The sequence below is a fragment of the Malaclemys terrapin genome, chromosome 8 (genome assembly GCF_027887155.1).
Source record: "Malaclemys terrapin pileata isolate rMalTer1 chromosome 8, rMalTer1.hap1, whole genome shotgun sequence".
Lineage (NCBI taxonomy): Eukaryota > Metazoa > Chordata > Testudines > Emydidae > Malaclemys > Malaclemys terrapin.
Genome location: NC_071512.1, coordinates 106,962,524 through 106,976,163, shown reverse-complemented (window position 1 = coordinate 106,976,163; position 13,640 = coordinate 106,962,524). Strand labels below are relative to the sequence as shown.

At 40.6% G+C, this 13,640-nt stretch overlaps 1 protein-coding gene across 2 annotated transcripts in view; it reads right to left on the bottom strand.

Annotated features, from left to right (window-relative positions):
* TESK2 (testis associated actin remodelling kinase 2) overlaps window positions 1–13,640 on the bottom strand; it is a 113,081-nt gene that overhangs the window by 81,126 nt on the left and 18,315 nt on the right. The gene's annotated exons all lie outside the window — the stretch shown is intronic.

Below are 13,640 nucleotides of genomic sequence, written 5' to 3'. Positions count from 1 at the left end.
TATTCCTGCCTGACCCCCCCAAAAAGGCTATTACCAAGCAATAAACAAATTGTCCTTTACATTATAAAATTCCACAACCATTCCTCTTACGCTGCTAATGGCACATTGTCAAGGTAAAAATCTTGAGTTGTAACAAGTGTTTACCCATGTCACTACACAACAGATATTAAGAGAAAATGTTAACAATCCAATTCATTTGTCATCATTTATGCTTTCTACCTCTCAGGTTGGGCAACAAAAATCAGTTTCACTTTCAGATACTTAATGTTGCAGCAAATATTTAGTTTTCAACAACTGCAGGGGAATGTTTGCCTAAGTATTGTTTGCATTGGAATTAAAATCAATTGTCAAAGTATTTCTATTGGTCTTAGACTTTATTATAACTGGGTTTTATAAAATTAATTTTGAGGCAAATTTAAGCTGACATAGCCCCTTCAGATACATTCTGCTCAATTCCACTACCTCTTTTGGAGGACTGTTCAGTTTATCCACCACTTTTATAAAATAAGATTTCAGGAAGTTATATTATTATATGTATTAATTCACTTTCCACAATTTAAACCTGAAGTTCTGCTGTGCCTAATAACCAAACAGGTCAGGAATGGTGTCCCAGGCCTGTGTTTGCCAGAAGCTGGGAATGAGCGACAGGGGGATGGATCACTTGATGCTTACCTGTTCTGTTCATTCCCTCTGGGGCACCTGGCACTCGCCACTGTCGGAAGCCAGGAGACTGGGCTAGATGGACCCTTGGTCTGATCCAGTATGGCCACTCTTATGTTCACCAATTTTAGGTTTTATAATAAATCTTAGCTAGTTTAAATACTTTTATAAGGTCATCTACTCTCAAGATCAATAACCCCAGTTTTGTTACTTTCCTTACAGTTGGTCCCTCTGTGCCCTTAATTTTAATGCCCTAAAGAGTACTCTCTCTTGTTTAGCTATAATTTTTCTTTGAGTAATGTGAACAAAACTGGACACTGTACTCAAAAAGTAGTCTTTATAAACAGTTAGCACAAAACCCTGGGTCTTCAATAACACCATCCACTCCTCATAATGCATCCTATTCAGTTGTCTTTACAGTCACTACACACTTGAAAAGAAACTCTTTCCTCTACAGCATTAACTAGTTCCACTTAAACTACAACCTTGTTTGGACAGGATTTCTATCCAAGTGCATAACTTCAGACTTAGGCACGTTAAATTTCATAATCCATCCCCCTCAAAGTCTGATCACCACATCTATCGAATATACCCTGTAAAACAGCTACATCCCTCTGAGTCTTTGTCTTCCCTTTTGGAATCCTCCAAGTTTAGTGATTTCATTTGTTGCAGCTTGAAGAGAGGGGTGTTTTGGTGTGGGTTTTTTCTTGTTTTTTTAAAAAGACAGTACTAATTAAAATACAGAGCCCTGTAGAATCCTTTCCTACAACCTTGCACAAAAGAATATACACTTGTATTGTCAACTCTCTGCTTTCGATCCACTAAATAATTCCTTACCTCTTTAAATATGGAAAAAAGAAAAACAGGAGTACTTGTGGCACCTTAGAGACTAACAAATTTATTAGAGCATAAGTTTTCGTGGACTACAGCCCACTTCTTCGGATGCATATTCCATAGAAGTGGGCTGTAGTCCACGAAAGCTTATGCTCTAATAAATTTGTTAGTCTCTAAGGTGCCACAAGTACTCCTGTTCTTCTTTTTGCGGATACAGACTAACACGGCTGCTACTCTGAAACCTTTAAATATGGGTTAGGCAATTGCTTACTAACAGTTTATAAAATAATCCATTATGTGGAACTGTAAAAGTTTTCTGAAAAACAAACAAACATTAAATCTATTGCTTCCACTCGACCTAAGTCAGTGGTGGGGCAACCTGCGGCCCGTGGGTCGCACACTGCCCGTCAGGGTAATCTGCTGGCGGGCGGCGAGACAGTTTGTTTACATTGACCATCCGCAGCTTCCAGTGGCCACGGTTTGCCCACCACTGCTCTAGTACCACAACAGACTGGTTATTAGGAACTAAACCAAAAGCCAAGTCCGACAACTTGAAGGTTACTTCATATAGCTGGTCCTGCAAAGCAGTGAGTTTACAATTACTGTGATATATTCTACACCTAAGGTCAAATAAGTTTTACCCAATATTTCTTTGGCGAACCAAATTAAATTTTACAACTAATGAAAAAGCAATACAATTTGTATTACTTTGTAAATCCATTCATTATATGCTTTAAAAAAAAAAAACACTTCATTTTTGTGTTAGGGTTATGTTTGACTCCACAGTGCACTGTAAATTTAGAACCAGAACCCACAATACAGTAGGTATGGGGTTTTGGTTTGGTTTTTTACAATCCATTTATTGATACAGAACTGTGTATATTTCCCTTTCATTAGCTTGTTCTTGGTCAAATGAAGAAAGCCAAAAAGGGACTACAATCTTATTTTAAGAGAAAGCACACAATTCAATCAGAGGACTACTGTTCCAGACTTTGGCATTAGATATAAGCAGGCACAGCCGGGGGGGGGGGGGGGGGGGGAGGAGAAAGGGGGGGTTATTCGGCTGAATTAGGTATAAAATTTTCTACATAAAACTGCCCTGAAAGACCTATGAGCAAACTCAGATTCAGACTTAGAAGTGGCAATTGGGAGGGGTGTGGGTGTAGAAAAGAAACCCGGGAGTTAGTTTAATTTTTCATTATGCTATAAAAGTCATGACAAAGCCAAGATAAGGAAAGCAACAAAGTGTGTTGAGAGACAGCATAGGGCTGAGAGTCAATTCCCAAATTTTAACATCAGCTCTGTTGCTAACTCAAGTAGCTCTGGGCAAGACACTTCACCTCTATACTTCAGTCTCCCCATCTATAAAACGAGGATGACTAAACTCACCTACCTGCCTAGGGTGTTGAGAACTTTAAATCTGTGGAGCACTCTGAAGATGTCCATGTACCACTCTCTATAAGGCACTCTATAAGGTGCCACAGGACTCTGTTGCTTTTTTCAGTTCCAGACTAACACGGCTACTCATATACTACTCAGTATCATCTCACCACCCAAATTAAAGCATCTGCTAAATATTCCCTTGATTGTGCTGGTTTTATAATGTATAACCAAAATGCTTATAATATTATTACAGTATTTACATAAGCTACAGAAATTTTCTAAGATTAAGAAAAGTTAAAACAGCTCAGTTTGTGCACCAGTACTTTGATAAGAGAAAACACAAACTATCCCTTCTCTAATAGGTTGCAGCACAAGATTTGGCCTCAAATGCACACCATCAGCTCTCTCCATTGCATAAAAAACTTGTTAGTCATGAGGTAGAGGTACCCCAAAAATAGTTTGTCGATCTTTAAATTCCCCAAGCAGATTCTGAAAAGAGGAAACATTTCAAAGCAAAACTTTTTTTGGTAGAAAGCATTTTCCCTGCATTCCTTTTTAATCATTGAAAACATTTGTGTGTTTTTTAAGAAGCTTCTCCTTCCTCTTTGAGCCTGCAGTGAAGTCATGATCCTATGTTTAGGATACCAGTCTGTTGCGACAGAAGTGATTTGTATCACAAATACAGATTGAGGATTTCACCAGAGCCTCAGATAAGAGAAGATTAGGGTACCAGGGAATGGCAATTTCGTTATAAAAATCACGTAACTGATAGTAGAATTGATGCATCTAAATTTGCATCTTCCTGAAGGCCTTTCTATAGTGCCACAATGACATTTTAATTTTAAAAAGTTACAAATAAATAATTTCCTAATACACTGTTATGTTAAGTATTTTTATGATACAGCCTCCAAGAAGTAAGTTTTCTTGGCGGAGCACCACAATTTAGCCACACAACTCCCCATGTTATAAACATCTGGAGTTACAGTACATGCCATGCAACATCTTGGGACAGTATCTTCCAGTGCACTGTACTGCACACTGGGAACGAAGGGGAAGAAGTGTATTATTACCACCACACTGACACGGTCAGCCTATCTGAGCCCTGTAACATTCATCTTTCTGACACACGTGTGCCCACCGACACAATCAGCTGTCTTGAAATGATCAAACACACCAAGAACAGTTTCTATCAGAACCATCTGTCCTCTCACCAACCTTTACCATATCTTCAAACACCCACCCACCCCCAAGAGTCCCACAAATAGGAGGCCTAATCAAGCAATTCAGAAGAGAGAAAACTACTCATCTGCTGATGACAGAAAGCTGGACCTGACAGAAGATGGTAAGAGTTTTAAATAGAAGCAATTTGGAATTCTCTCCTCGCCTCCCAACCTCTTCACATCCACTGTCAAGGTAAAAGTCTATCCTAAGCATCTGGGATGGAAAAGGAAAGCGTTTCAATTTACTACAGTACATCCATAGTAGTTTCTTTGAACTTTTCCTTTCTATACTTGATATATTCATCAATGGCACAAACATGCTCCATCACTATAGCACACAGATAGGCGCTAGCCACAAAGCATTAAAATCCATCATCTGAGAGGCATCCTATTTCCCTGTTGTATTGTCACTACAAGAAACAAACTAAAAATTCCCATATAAAAGGTCCATCATAGAGATCCTCCCGTGCTATGTACTCTCTTCCATAAGGTCACTCACATTAATATTGGAAGTATGCCAACGTGGTCCACTTATATGAACAACAGGAACCCTGCACCTTTCCCTCAGTACCCTGCTGTGAAAGGGCTTACACAAACATGGATGTTTTGCCAGCTGGCAAAAAATCAGAAAATCCCAGTGCAGCCAGCCCACCATATCTCCATCCAAGAACAGAAAGCTCACAGATCATTTTAATTGTGCTTGAAAAGTTGTGAGGTCTAAGACAAGAGAGACATATTTTTGTGCCAGTGTAGTCTTGCCACCTGCTTTTCTACTGGAAAACCACACAATGATAATGACTCACATTGACATAGCCCTTTCAGCCAGAAGGAAAGCAAAGGCCTGACACACTTCACAAATGACCAACAAAAAAATAGTGACTGCACTTGTTGATTGCAGTGATTATCTAGTTTATTCTGTCTTGCCTGTTGGCTAACAGGCACGTCTTCACTGGCAACGTTAAAGCGCTACAATGGCAGTGCTTTAACGTGGTTTGTGTAGTTGCAGCACAGCTCTAAAAAAACCCACCTCCATGAGGGGAATAGCTGTCAGCGCTGGTGCACTGTCTACACTGCACTTTACAGCGCTCAGGGAGGTGTTTTTTCACAAGTTGCAGTGCTATAAAGTGCCAGTGTAGACAAGCCCGTAGTACCTAAACACCTTTATCATCTTGTAAGTACGTACCCTATTTAACTGCAATACACCAACAATTTAGCATAGGAAGTTTTAAAAGGTCAAAACAAACAATTAGAGAAGTTTCCATGTGGCTAATAACGTTAATATTTATGTAATTAATTGAAGCTTTTTTAAAAAACTAAAAAAATTCTCACTGAACATTTTTTAAATAGTGTGGCCCTAAAAAAAAAAAAAAAAAAGTTTAAGACTGAAATGGCTGTTCTGCTCCCTTCTTGATGCTGAGGAAGGGCTTTTCAGCCAGGAAGAAGCTGACTGACTAAACAGGGGAAAGAAACTCAAAAAATAATGTTTTTTATTAATTTCTTTCAGTCACAGTAATGTTAAGTCTTACTTGTAACAGCGGTAGGTACAAAGTTTTCTAGACAGAAATGTGATGTTCAAGTTGATATTTTAAAGTTTTTTCAAGACTACCACAAATCAGAGAATTTACTAGATCAGATAAAAGTTGGATTCTCTCTAGTTTCTGCTGTGTGGTGGCTGCTTAAGAGAAACATTAGAAAGATGTCCAAATTGTCCCTAACCTCTGTTTGCCACAAGCTGGGAATGGGCGACAGGGGATGGATCACTTGATGATTCCCTGTTCTGTTCATTCCCTCTGGAGCACCTGGCATTGGCCACTGTCAGAAGACAGGATACTGAGCTAGATGGACCTTTGGTCTGACCAAGTATGGCTGTTCTTATGATGGTACAAGTAGACCACTAAATACACATCTCAGTAACCTCTCTCTAAGCTTTCATGGCCCACATAATAATCAAACAGAATTTATTTTGGATACCAATCACAAAAAGTCTGTGCCACCACTGTTCTCTTCCCCCCCTCGTCCCCCACCCCCGCTGCCTGTCACATTCTGGGGGTGCAATCCAGACCAGTGAGCAGTTGTGTCACTGCCTGCTCTGTAACCCTTATGTGCCTTAAAAAGCTTTACTACTATGCCTGCCCAGGACATTCAGAGTCAGCAACAAGCAAGCCTAAGTCTCTGTGTGCTGTGCATCCCTCGATCAAGTACTGACTCCAGCTGACCCCAGCACCATATATCCATAACTTTTAACACACACTGCATACATATATTATGCAAGAATATTAATGATCTGTGAGTTATATAGCTTTCCAACGACATATTACATGACACCTTTTAGATACAGATTGTAACCATAGAGAGTTGGGGTTCACTAAATTGGTCAGACCTGCTGAAACCTGATGTCAGTGAGCCCCTGGCCCTGGGAGGCTCTTAGGGTCACACACACCCCATTACACTTGGCCTACAGTTTCTCCTATGCCTTAGCAGCTCAATTCTGGAGCACTGCTCCTTCCTACCTGTCAGGTATATACATATAGTACATAGTGTAAGAAAACATCCCTCCCAAACAAAATAGGCACCTAGAGTGCCCATCACTGAGTGGCACTGAAGTGTCATGTCAGGGGCAGGTCCTTAATCCCAGAGATTTTGCTTCTGCTATTTTGATAGAGCCTCGTATCAGGGGAGAGGGGCTGGGGTTCCTAGCCTAAAAACCAGAACCTGACTAAAATAAGAAATTTGGTGAGTGGGTGTCAGTGTCACCAACGAGCAACAAGACCAGTCAACCAGCACAGCATGCGAAACAGCAGGAGGACAAAGCAAGGATTCTGTCTCACTGCCATAGGCAACAAGAAGGAACTGGGGGAAGAAGATCAGACTCCCTCAGCACCGCATGCTCTTGGGCGAGGAGGTGCAAGGACATCTAGGCCATAGGCACAGCCCTAATGGACACTGTTGGCCAAAAGAATCCAATCTCTCATGCATGAGCCTCATATGTGGAATCCATGTAGACAATCACTTGAAGAACCACCCATGTTTGTAATCTGCAAGCAACAGGACTAACAATCCAGCTGCTGAAGCTTTTGACTCATGAATGTCACTGTGAAGGAGAAAAATGCCTTGAATGGGAGGTCTCCACTGAACATCTAGATGCTACAGAAAACAGTCCTGGTAGTAGATAGAATTCTTCCCTCAAGCTCGATAATGAATCATTGTCCCCGGATGATGTTAAAGGGATCACAATTTTACTGAATGAGATGTAAAACTGAGGTGATCACTACCTGCGGTCATGAAAGAGCCCATATGCATATTTTATATTTAATATTTGTTTTGCCGCTCAGTGTCCTGGCCAAATTCCTCTGAATTCCCCCTACAGTTTCATCTGAATACAGTAATATAGTTCACTGCCTGCCCTAAGAGTTTGAATAGTGTTGCTGCATTTCAGTGATGGGTCAAGGGATCCCTCTATATCCTTCACCTACCTCAAAGAGGTTATGGAACTATCTGAATGTTGAAAGGCATTAAAGAAATGCAAAACCATTATCAGTTCAAGGGGCATCCCGATCAGGCAGGCAGACTGGTTCCTTTTCTCAAATATCACTCCATGTCAACATGCAAAAGCCCTTTGGTTATTTTGTAGTACTCTTTCTACACATCTCCCTTAATGCCTACATTTTTAAAAATTCTAGTTAGTAGTTATATCCTAACCCTTCCACTACTTCTGTGAGTGAGGGACAATGCACAATAAAAGATACTCTGTGAACTACTGGGTGTGCATAGGTCTTGATGGGCAAAAAGGGTGGGGGTTTTCCATCATGATATTTCCATTGGGTTAGCATAAGGCAACTGAAAAGCCTGAATTTTAATAGGGTTTTTCACTTATGCTAAGCTAACTCAACTGAGCTAATATGATGGCAAATGTACCCTATTTTTCCCCTTAAAACAAAGCCAAGGAGGATAATTCAGTATAGCTAGTGAGACAGATGAGCAAGGCTACAATTCAAATTACACAGAAAACAGGAAAGGGGTAAAATGCACAGATTCTGCTTTCAGCCAGAACCGGATCACCTTGCGCCGCTCCCCCAACTTAATCTGAAATAGTCCAATCACCTTCCGGACATGTTGCGAAGCTTCCCTTTTTTTCCCCACAAGCATCTGAAAATGGGAGTGCAGTGGATTGGAAATTGTAAGGGAGGAGAATTGTTGGAGGGAGAGGAGATTAAGTTGCATGGCGTGGTGGTGGTGGTGGTGATGATAGTTATACAGAACTCTACTGCTGCAATTAACTTATTCATAGACTTTAAGGCCCGAAAGGATCATTAGATCATCCACTGACCTCTTGTATACCCCAGACCATTCAATTTCACCCAGTTACCCCTATTCTGAGCCCAATAAAACTTGCGTTTGACTGATGTACGTCTTCCAGAAAAGCATTGATTTGAAGACACCATCACTTCCCTTTGTAGTTTATTCCAATGGCTAATCACCCTCTTAAAATTTGAGACTCATTTCCAATTTGAATTTGTTTGACTTCAGCTTCCAGTCATTGGTTCCTGTGCTCCTTTTCCCTGCCAGACTGAGGAGCCCGTTAGTACTCAGTAGTTTCTCCATGAGAAGGTACCTATGCACTGTGAATCATGTCACCGCTCAATCTTTTTTGATAAACTAAACAGATTGAGCTTTATGGCCCTCATTGTAAGGCATTTTTTCTTCAGCCCTCAATTCATTTTTGTGGCTGTTTTCTGCTCCCTCTCCAATTTTTCAACATAATTTTTAAAAGGTGGACACTATAAATGTACACAGTATGCCAGTACTTACATACATCACAAATAATATGCTATGTCAACGGTATTAAGAGCATGTGAACAGGTGCCCTCTTAACATTTATATACATCTACATGAAATAAATAAAGTCCTTTACACACCAGCCAAACGGATTTATGCAGGACCCACAAATATCAAGGGTATTTTGCATCCTCACCTCTACATTTTAAGCTGTGTTTGAAGACTGCCTACTCCATCAGTTACACTAATTCAGGCTAACTCAAAGGACATTCCTCAATGCAACAGACAAATTCATCTTCCTAGTACAGGCCTAGTGATAGTGCTGCTCAGAAGGACATGTCAGAAAATGATAGAGAGAACCTTTAGATTAAGTAGTGACAAGCAGAAAATGCAGATGTGGGTTTGAGGTTTCCTGTGTGATTTGGCTGACTTAGCTGATATTATCAGCTGACTTCTACTGCAGTTCTGCCTTTATATTATTTTTACCCACAATTAGAAGTGCTATTAGTTTGCTTGAAAAGAAACCTAGAGAAGTTACACCTGTATCTCTGGATGAAAGCAAAACAGAGTCTGTTCTATTGTAGATCTGCACGACTAGCCCTTCAAACATTTTGACAGAATCGCCAAGTCTTCCACAAATAGGACAAAGCATGCACAGGTCACCAAACAGAGAAAATATGCAGGATCCCTTTACATATAGATATACCAGAAAGCAACACATCAGGGTACTTCATATAGCATCTCAGAAATGCCTCCTTCGCATTTGTATGTGACTACCTTAATTGCCTGCAGATTTAGAGTTTCCGCAAAGTTAGGTGCACGCATATGAAGCAGTAGAATATAATGTACAAATGTGACTCTGCTCAGTAACGGCAAACGGGGAAAGAAAAAATGTCCGAGATATTAGTGTAGGCAAGGGTTTTTCACGGTTTGCCTCTTATTTTGCCATCTTATTTCTAAGCGTAATCAAATCATTTCTAAGGTTTTTGTTGGGGGAGGGGACTTCAACAAACCTTTACTGCCACTGATGTAGAAGACTGCTCATTTGCGCCACTAGTTCCATTCATGATTAATTATTAGAGTCAGCTCCCTAGGTGAGTGGCTGAAATCAATACTTTTCTACAAGAAAATCTTTCCTCAATATCTGAGCTCCCTCACCTGTGTTTGACAGTTACAGCAGCAGCTAAGAACCAACTGTAAGGAGAGAGAAACAAATAAGAGTTTAGATGATATAAATGATGGAAATTGGTTAGGAAGCCACTCTCTGCCCAATGGCTCTCCTTACAAAGTTTTATTTTACTTTGGAAGGGCGATATGAAGCAAGGGAAGTATAAGAAAGATGCATCATCTGCTGCATTTACAACGACCATGGTAGGTGGAAAAGAAAACATATTTTATCATTAAGTCTGTACAAACAAAAACATAGCAAAGGCAACACTGAAAAGAGCGATTATATCTAGTGGCCAATACAAAGACTAGTTCTTAGGAGAAACTAAATGCAGTGGTGTCTAATGTACTAAAAAAAGACAAGAAAAAACACAGTCTGCTTAGTATGCTGCAAGTCCAGAAAGCCAAAAATATTAACTTGCATAAGCAGCATGAAACAAGCTGTGGTTACAAGTAGTTAGCATCAGTAAACCTCATATCCCAACAGCTAATATGCTCAAAACCAGCATTTTTCCTGCCTTCATTTATAAAGTGAAAATTACACACAAGTACTCTTCCTACTCAATGATTGTGAATATTATCATCCCTTCAAGAATGCAACCATGGCTTCAAATGTGGAGACAAAACGGGAGGGGAGGGAAGTGTGGTAGAGGTTATTAAAACACATACAACCGTACAACTCAGTATTGTACTCTGGGTCAAATTCATCCCATAATCCCATTTAAATCAGTTATAATTGCACTAGTTATGGATTTGTCTCATTACACTTTAGCTTTTGCATGTTTGTTTTCAAATGCCATAGCAATCCTAACATTTAAGATTAATGTTTAAATAAAATGTGAAAAATAAAAATATATTATAAAAAACACAAAATGATACATTTACTCTGAACTCCCAGAATCTCCTCCTTTTTAGTAGTTTTTTTTTTTTTTTTTTTTTTTTTTTTTTAAGGCTTTAAATTAATTCAGTGCAACTTAAAGGTGCTGGCTTGACCACCTGGAGACTGAAGTCCTATTTATGCAGAGAACAGGTGCCGCACAGACAGTAGCTATTAAAGCTTTATCACCCAGCCAATGTGACCACCTCCAATGATGAGAGTGCAGTTCAGTCTCCATGTCAATTCCATCTTTGGCCTTGCTGATGAGACTGTCAACAATGTGCAGATTTATATTTATATTTAAAACATGAAGGTTCAAATGGTTTATTGTTTATTTACCTGCTAACACACAAGGTTAATTAAGGATTCCAGGTTTGAAGTGTGCTCCCTGAAATGTCCCATGTCTGTGGTTTCCAAACTCTTTCCCAGTTGGGCTCCTCTTTGAATAGATCGAGGCTTGACATCCTCTCACCCATGTCTTCTTGTACTGTACCCCTAGTTCACATGTTGCTCTTGCTGCCTCTCCTTTCCATCCATTTTCTCCCCACCCCCTTGTCCTTTTTGGTGGGTGGGTTGTTTCTCCCTCCCTCCCCACACCACACTTTTTTTTATTCTCTGCATTTCTATTTTCCCCTGATATTTGTTCACAGTCCTGCTCATTTGGTGACTCCTCCTTTATTTCCACCAGGCAAACATGAAGGTCACATTACTGCTTTTGGAAGGGGACATGTGTTGGGGACATCCACTGGCCTCTTGCACAGTTGATCTGAACATCTCAGGAAAAGAGAAGCTTGGGCTGAAGGCAGCCTGCTGTTTGAGCCAAACACATGTAGCTAGCCCTGGAATGAGCTCAAACTGGGTCCAACTGCAGTCTTATACATAGCATGGCCCTTCAAAATCAGGGTTAGGCTAAGTTAGCAGGGCATCAGAGGCGAGGGAAAGAGGGGTTAGGATGGACAAAGTTTGCAATGAGTTCTATGAAAAGAGGATTCCATGACTGTCAATCCAGCACCTTAAATGAGCATTAAATTCAGTGAATGGTTTGAGGCTTTTAATAGGTGAGTGTTGAAAGGTTTTTATTAAAAAGTATGTTTTAAAAACAGATGTACTTTATAGCAAGATGCGAGACTCCTGACAGAAGTAATATTTAGTACTTATGCTATGCATTTATAACAAAGAAAGAGGGTGTAAATACAGACACCAGGAGCATGAACATCTACTAAACCCAGAACCTCCAGCACCAAAAATACAGGAGTCTACCACCTGATCTAAAGTGAATTCTCACTTCCGTTAAGATTCTGGGTTACGGTGTCTAGTATGGCTTATAGTTAAGAGTGCCAATCTCAGGTCAGACTCTCAAAAACACAAGGCAGACACCCCAAACCGGTGGTATAGCCCATAATTAGATTTCACCAAGCCCGTAACAAATGTGCACTCCTGGACTACTATGTTAGTCTTACCATGGAGCCACGGACAGTCCCCTTAAGCTCTCCAGCCCCTCTTTACCATCCAGACAAAATGAACTTTATGATGAAATGTTACTAGAACCAAAATTCACCACACATTAGGTTCTTCCAACCCCAAAGGGTCAGTCACTCACTCCAGGTCAATGGATGCTCCAGATCTCACACCAAAAACAATGCTGACATCCAATTTCTTTAGTAAAATAAAGATTTATTAGCTAAGAAAAGAAATGAGATGTATTGAGAGGTTAAAGCAGGTAAAATATGTAACAGCTGGGCTCAAGTTTGTAAGTTCAATTGATAACAGAGATGTAATGTCTGCCAGTACCCATAAGTCTCTGAGGGTTACCCGGTCAAAGAAAGCTATTAGGTTTCTGGGTAACACTTGTGGATGGGGGGGAAGCTGTAGATGTGGTTTATCTTGACTTTAGTAAGGCTTTTGATACTGTCTCGCATGACCTTCTCATAAACAAACTAGGAAAATACACTCTAGATGGAGCTACTATAAGGTGGGTACATAACTGGTTGGAAAACCGTTCCCAGAGAGTAGGTATTAGTGGTTCATAGGCAAGCTGGAAGGGCATAGACAGTGCAGTCCTGCAGGGATCAGTTGTGGGTCCAGTTCTGTTCAGGAGTGGTGGAAGCCCCCTAAAAGTGGGGGAGCCACAGGCTCCCTAACTGGGCCCCACCCCCCCAAAACCCCACCTCCGCACTGCCCCTTCTCCCCAAGGTACCGCTCCCATGCCACCTCTTCCTCCAAAGAAGAAATTCCCCACTCGCTCCTCTCCACCTCCTCTCCCCATTGCTCGCCGTTATAGCTGTTAAAAAATGGGGGGGCATGGACCCCAGACCCCCCCATTCCAGCACCCTGGTCCTGTTCAATATCTTCATCAATAATGTATATAATGGCTTAGAGAGGACACTTATACAGTTTGTGGACGATACCATGCTGGGAGGAGTTGCAAGTACTTTGGAGGAGAGGATTAAATTTCAAAATGATCTGGATAAACTGGAGAAATGGTCTGAAGTAAATAGGATGAAAATCAATAAGGACAAATGCGAAGTACTCCATTTAGGAAGGAACAATCAGTTGCACACATACAGAATGGGAACTGACTGCCTAGGAAAGAGTACTGCAGAAAGGGATCTGGGGGTCATACTGGATCACAAGCTAAATATGAGTCAACAGTGTAATACTGTTGGGAAAAAAAAAAAAGCAAACATTCTGAGATATATTAGCAGGAGTGCTGTAACACAAGA